Here is a 7,791-nt window from a genome sequence, read left to right as displayed (position 1 = left end):
TAGACTAAATTAAAAAGGCTGAAGCTTTTCTGGTGTGTAAATGATCGTTCCCTGATTGTAGTTTAGATGTTTAGAAGGTGGATTTTATTGCAGTTTCAATATTCTATTCTGATTATTCTTTTTATTTTTTTTTTTAAAGATTGGCAGCTGAGCTAACAACTGTTGCCAGTCGTCTTCTTCTTTATTCTCCCCAAAGCCCCCCAGTACACAGTTGTATATTCTAGTTGTGAGTGCCTCTGGTTGTGGCATGCGGGACGCTGCCTTAGCGTGGCCTGACAAGTGGTGCCATGTCCATGCCCGGGATCCAAACCCGCAAAACCCTGGGCCACCGCAGTGGAGCACGTGACCTTAACCAGCCAGCCATCGGGCTGATCCCCACTTCTTTTCTTCTTTATCTGGGAAAAACTTGCTAAGCTGGGTGACTTAGGGGCATATTGTTTAAGATCTAGGGTTCATTTTCTCATCTGGACCAAATCAGCTCTAAACTCCACCTTCCTTACATCTGAGACATGATAGGATTCTCTGAAATTAATGAAAAAGTTTTTTTTCTTTAAGATTTTATTTTTCCTTTTTCTCCCCGAAGCCCCCCGGTACATAGTTGTATATTTTTAGCTGTGGGTCCTTCTAGTTGTGGCATGTGGGATGCCACCTCAGCATGGCCTGATGAGTGGTGCCATGTCCGTGCCCAGGATCGGAACCAGCGAAACCCTGGGCCACTGAAGCAGAGCGCGCGAACTTGGCCGCGGGGCCGGCCCCTGTATAACTTGTTTTATAGCCTACAGTGTGCTTTCACATGCATTGTCTCATTTAAATGAATTAACCGTTTTATTTGCAATGAAATACTTGAGAAAATAAAGGCTATTTCCATTTGGTTATTTGCTAGTAATAGTAGGGTAAAATGGAAATCATCTAGGGGGCTAAACGGACTCTCTTGAAGCGTTCTTTCATCCTAAAATACTTGGTATGAAAAATAAACCATAATATCAAGTCTTCTGATGACCACTGTGTTAGCAGAGACTGCACTTTGAGAATAGAAGGTGGGGAAACTCACTGAACTCCTAAATTATATTTTGGAGTCTGTCTAGGCTCCTTAATCTAAGGATTAGTATCATCTAGCATCTGGAACTGTGCCAAGTGGGCACTCTTGTGCTGACTGGACTGCTAGATAAAGAATGCTGGGGAGGGGCTGGCCTGTGGCCCAGTGGTTAAGTTTGCACGCTCTGCTTCTGCGGCCCAGGGTTTCACAGGTTTGGATCCTGGGCTGGGACATGGCAGCACTCGTCACGCCATGTTGAGGCGGCGTCCCACATGCCACAACTAGAAGGACCTACAACTAAAATATACAACTACTGGGGGGTTTGGGGAGAAAAAGCAGAAAAAGAAATGCTGGGAAGAGAAATTGACCCAGTATTAGCCACGAAAGTTCTGGAGTACCACCTCAAAGTCTAAGGCTAGTTTTCAAAACTACTCTGATATCAACATCATAATATGGAAGATGAGGGAGAGAATACACTGTTCAATTTTGTTTATTTTAGACGGAAAATTAGTCATATTTTAGCATTGTCTCAACCTTCTAGAGTGAGTCTATAAGAATTTTCATCATGAAATCGTAGTCTGGAAGATGATGTTTTGCTCAGCACCAACTGACACTTCTTAAGAAAATGGATTATTTCTTGAAAGCTGACAGGCCCAAGCAGACTTGAGTGTGTTGATTCAAGATCCCTACTTATTTCCAAGGTTCCTTGGTGACTAGATCAGCACTCTGGGGCTTGCTTTTTTTTTTTTTATGATTTCTTTTTTATTATTATCTTTTAATTTTTTTAATTATTTTTTTTAAAGATTGGCACCTGAGCTAACAACTGTTGCCAATCTTTTTTTTTTCCTGCTTTACCTCCCCAACCCTCCCCCCCCCCCCCCCCCCCCCCCCCCCCCGCCCCGTACGTAGTTGTATATCTTAGTTACAGGTCCTACTAGTTGTGTGGGGCTTGATTTTTAATTGATACTAGAACACCAATCGAGGTTTGTGGTGGTGAGTTTTATATGTCAATTTGACTGGGCCACAAGATGCCCAGAAAGCTGGCTAAAAATCATTTCTGGATGTGTCCGTGAGGGTATTTCCAGGAGAGATTAGCGTTTGAATTGGTGGTCTAAGTCAGTCAGCCTTTTCCAGTGTGGGCGGGCATCATCCAATTCACTGAAGGCCTGAATAGAACAAAAAGAAGTTGAATTTGCTCTCTGCCTGACTGCTGGAGCTGGGACATTGATCTGCCTGTGGCACTTCTGGTTCTCAAGCCTTCAGACCTGGACTAGAGTCTACGTCATTGGCTCTCAGGCATTTGAACAATACCACCAGCTTTCTTGAATCTCTGGCTTGCAGATGGCAGATCCTGAGACTTCTCAGCCTCCGTAATTGCATGAGCCAATACCTTGTAATAAGTCTCTCAGTTCTGTTTCTCTGGAGAACTCTAATACAAGGTCATAGGGTACTGTTAACTAGACAACATGTCAAAATGTTATAGAATTATAGGCTTTGGAAGTGATGAAGGAAAGTGATTGATACAAAAAAGTTAGAATTTATTGTCAGGAATGACACGTGGTCTCAAAGATGCAAATGCCCATGTAGCTGTAGTGGTATGCGTGACTCTGCAATAAGGTATTTGGTAATGTGGATAATTGTCGGAATTTAAATGTATGGCTTCTGGCTACACAAAAATAGGAAAAATAATCTCTACCTATATGTAAGGCTTGGGAGCTTTTGCATCAAGTCGTGTGATAAGAGTGCTATGGGTTGCATTCTGGAACATCAGGCCTAGCTGGATTCAAACACTACAGGAACAATTTTTCATGAAGTCTAAGTGTAGAAACTGACTCCACCAAAGACCTGAGAGGCACTTGAGTCTTTGTTAGGTATGTAATTTGGGTGGAGAAGCAGCAGCATGGGTGTCTTCTGATAACAGTTCTGACTAGCTTTGTTGGGAAGAAAGGCATCAGTTCAGACTTCAGGAGCTAGGGTTGACTTCAGAGGGCCAATGAGAAAGGTTCTGGGAGATGGAAATAAAAACATTCACTACCTTTTGGTCAAAATACAAGCAAGCCCTGAGCATCAGTTTGCTTCAGCTGTGAATGTGTGGGAAGGCTTGGTCACAAGCAGAACAGAAGCCTAGCCCACCCAAGAGTGTATGGGGAAGGTTCTAAGCAAACAGGGCTGCTGGAGTGGGGGTTGGGAGTGGGTGGGGCAGAAGTGCTAACCCATTAGTTACTGTTGTGGTGAAGATAGGCATTTGGGGGAAGACTGCACTCATGTCCTGGTACTCCATAAAGTGTGGTTATTAGTAGGATTCATTGATTGCAAGCAACAAAAATTGACTCTGGCTTGAGCAAAAGGATATTTATTGGCACCTCTGGAGGCTAGGACCCAGAAACACTGGAATGGCCTCATAGCAGGATGGAGGTGGCACTACCTCCAATGGAATGAATAAAGCACAAGTGTCTTCATCTTGTTGCTCAGGATTCACGTTCCAGGGGTCGTACGCCCACCAGTCAGCCAGGAAAGAGCAGGGCATCTGATTACGGTTCCACCAGACTAATGCAAAAAGATTCGAATGCTGGTAGGAAGGTGAAATGGATTCAAGGTAACTAAAAATGGAAAATCGAAAACAAGAGGAGCTGGAGTGATTGATCCTTGTGAGCAGAAAGCTTGGAGGTCATACATACCATGTCCTTTCCCTTTACAGTGATAGAGACCTTGAAATGAGACACTGAAACAGTCAGGGAGCCCATCTAATAATATGCCCTCTCAGGGTGTGGGACAGAGACAGAAGACCTGGTTCTGAGGGTGGGGAGAGTGGCAGAATATCCTGCCTGGGAACTTACCCAATTTGGAAGTTTTGCTGTTTTATCCAGTAAGAATGTGCAATACAGAATTCTAAAATTGAGAGCCCCAATTTTGCTTCTCTGTCAGTCTTCATCCTAAAAATGGCTCCATTCTGTAGGGGAGGAAGACATTTCCTCTACCCACTCTAGGTCCTTCTGGCTGGGCTATGAATTAAATTCACATGAGACAGAGTAACAGGAGAAAATTAAACAAAGTTTTATAACATGTATACGTGGGAGAGACTCAGGAAAACTGAGCAACTTGCCAAAATGGCAGAGGGTCTCATCTTAAATACCATCTTCAGCCAAAAACAAAGGAGGATGTTAGGGGTGGGGAGAGTCAGTTATGGGGGATTACCAGAAGAGCACTGTAAATAAGAGTAAGATTATGATGTAGATTTAAGTCCTTGCCTTCCGCATTGATGAGAGTTTCTAGAGATAAGATCATCCCCACTTCCTGGTACAGAGACGGAGACACCTTTACAGATGGAGAGTTCCCTTAGAAATGTTAATGTCTCTTACAAAGGGTAACTTCTACTTTTCAGAGTTTCTCTCATGTCTGCAGTTTTTAAAAGTAACGAGCTCAAAATAATCCTCATGACAGAGACATATCTTGGGGTGGGCAATTCCAATTCCCCACAATTCATATATCCAGTTCTTTATGCCACACTTAGTAGCCATCTTTTTTTCTTCACCCCGAATTCAATTCTCCAGCAAGACTTGTTAATTGTACCTCCAGAACTCGTTTGCTTTCAACTACTTCTTCCATCTTTACTTCTGGCATCCTAGTTAGTCCAAGTCCATTGTTACCTTTGACCTGGAGTACCTCAATAAACTAGTTTGTCTGCCTTTTCCTAGGCTTGCCCAGGACTAGACTTCATTTTCTCCACAGCAGCCAGCATGATCTTTTAAAAAGTTAAGTTACCTATCAAGATTGTGAAATAGCATAGCCTGCTGGCTTCATCTCCAAATCAATCTTAGTGTAACAGTGGAAGCAAAAGAGAAGAATAGATCTGAGAAGTCAATGAAAACCAGGAGAACCCCCTGAGGAGAATGAAAGCTTCACTTAAATGTGTGTGTGTGTGTGCATGCACACACGCACTTGTGCTCATAATACTAGGAGCTACAGCCATGGTGGAGGACTGGAGGACAATGAGACAATGGGTTGAAAGTTTTGAAGTTATATTTTTCCTCTTCCTGCCTTAAATAACAGCCTAGACTCCTTGTGTCGCCAGGATAACAAAACAGGATAGTTCGAAAGCCATGTTGGGGTGAAGAACTAATGAATATCGGTGCCAGCAGCCCTCAGTATTCACTTTTCTCTCCCCAACCTCCTCCCTCCAAGTCTGGGAAACCATAAACTAAGAAGACTACCTCCTAAATTGGTGTTTCTTTCCAAGAGTTCATAAGTAAATCCCTCACCTGAGGAGTGGCCTAATAAAGTGCAGTCAAAGGAATCTTGGTGTCTGAGGCTTTCCACCCTGGAGCTTATTCCATCCTCTCTTTTTAAATTCATTAGGAGAGACACTGGGGCTTGGTCTTCAGCTCCTCCCTCAATACATATTAACAGGGAGAGTAACTGATACCAGGAGAACATGAGATCATAAGCCAAGATAACTCGACACCTAAGAACAATCACTATGAAAGACAACAAATTTAATGACATATAATACTTCAAGCAGAATTATTGGATCACATAGATTTTAAAGCAAACAATAAATATATTCAAGATGATAAAGATATTAGTAATATGCAAGAACAAGAAATCATAACTAGGTAAAAATATTAAGTAGAATATATATATATATATAATCATTGAAATAAAGAATACCATAGATGTATACTTCAAATAAAGAAAAACAATTTTAAATGAAAGAATTGAAAGATATACCAGGCAAGTATAAATCAAAAGACAGCTGGAATAGCAGAAGTAACATTTGACAAAATGGACTGAGAGGCAAAAATATAGGTGATAAAAAGCATATTATATACTAGAAAAAAGAATAGACTGGAAGATATAATGATTATAAGCATAAAGGTGTTAAAAAACATAGCTTCAAGGCTGCTTGACTAGCTTCCTTGGCAGTGTCCAGTTGCACATGCCAGTCTCACCCTGAGCTGTCACTGGCTCTGGGAAGCTTGGGGAAGGGGAGAGCTGTGCTGGGCCGGAGCTGAGCATCACCCAGGTGGGTAGCAAGGCCACGGCCCCTCCAGTGGCAGCACCACCTGCCATGGGGCAAGACGTCGGATTATCTTTGATTTACAATAAAAGAGGAGGTGATGGCATCATGGTGGAGTAAGTTCTCCCGGTAATCTCTCCCCTCCAACATACAACAAAGATGGACATTCATACTCCAACAGAGGACATCCAAACAGAACACAAAAACATTGGAGAAACCCACGCAGCCATACAACAGAGGGTGGAGAGGCTGGAGCCCCCTCTGAGGAGCTGGAAAGGGGTAAGAGAAAACTTCTCTCCCTCCCCTAAAGACTGTGATCCGGGACTGGGGGAGGCCTGCCAGAGGGAAGGAACGGGGGAGGGGAAGTTCGTTAATGAGAACGTCAAGGATCCCCCAAGGGGCCTTGCAGCCTAGAGGGAAACCTTCTACTGGATTGAAAGTTTTTATGGGGGGGCGGGGGGTGACCTCATCAAGCCAACACTCCAGGAGAGCAGATATCCAGAGCAGACCAAGAAAACGTGAAAGCATGCAGGAGAAAGTCTCCCTCCCTGCATCCACCCAGTGGCTCCAGCACCTAGGATCTCAGCTGAAGGCAGAGGGCTCAGAATACATGGCTCTTAACCCTCACCCAGTGGCAACAGGTGGTAACTGTGACCAAATAACACCACGATGCAAAAAAACAGAGCTACTCCCTTTAGCAATATCAAACATTATATTAGATCTCCAGATGACAGAGAAAATGACAAGTACCCAGAAATCAGTCCTGAGGACACAGAAATATGTAATCTAAATGACAAAGAATTCAAAATAGCTGTAATCAGAAAACTCAATGAATTAAAAGAGGATGTAGAGAAACACTTCAAGGAGTTCAGGAGCTAGTTCACAAAAGAGATTGAAACTATAAAGAAGAATCAATCAGAAATATTAGAGATGAAAGACACAATGGAAGGAATAAAACAAAATATAGATTCCCTGAATGCTCGAGCAGACACTGTAGAGGAGCATATCAGCATAATCGAAGATAGATACATTAAAATGCTCCAGATAGAGGAGGAGAGAAAACTAAGACTAAAAAGAAATGAAGAAAATCTCCGAGACATAGCTGACTCAATTAGTAAATGCAACATAAGAATTATAGATATTCAAGAAGGAGAAGGGGAGGAGAATGGAGCAGAAAGCTTCTTCAAAGAAATAGTAGCAGAGAACTTCCCAAATCTAGGCAAGGAGATGGAAATCCATGTGGAAGAAGCTACCAGATCTCCTAAATATGTCACTGTAAAAACACCTACTGCAAGGCATATAGTAGTGAAACTAGTAAAACTGAATGACAAAGAAAGAATACTAGCGGCAGCAAGGCAGAAGAAAACCTACAAAGGAACCTCTATCAGACTTTCAGCCGATTTCTCTGCAGGAGTTATAGGCTAGGAATGACATATTCAAATATTTGAAGGACAAAAACTTTCAGCCAAGAATACTCTATCCAGTGAAAATATCCTTCAGATATTATGGAGAAATAAAAACTTTCCCAGACAAACATAAGCTAAGGGAGTTCATAGCCATGAGAACCCCCTCTACAAGAAATCCTCAAGAAGGCCCTTATACCTGAAAAAAAAAGGGAGGGGGGAGAATGGGGTTACAAAGCATGGAATAAGGAGATAAATCGGTAGAAAGAATCAGAACAGGATAGCAAATACTCAAGTATAGCATTAAAGGCAAAGGGAAGGAAAAACACCAAAAA

This window comes from Equus asinus, chromosome 20 (assembly GCF_041296235.1).
Source record: "Equus asinus isolate D_3611 breed Donkey chromosome 20, EquAss-T2T_v2, whole genome shotgun sequence".
In the NCBI taxonomy this organism is placed as follows: domain Eukaryota; kingdom Metazoa; phylum Chordata; class Mammalia; order Perissodactyla; family Equidae; genus Equus; species Equus asinus.
This window is presented reverse-complemented; position numbering follows the sequence as displayed.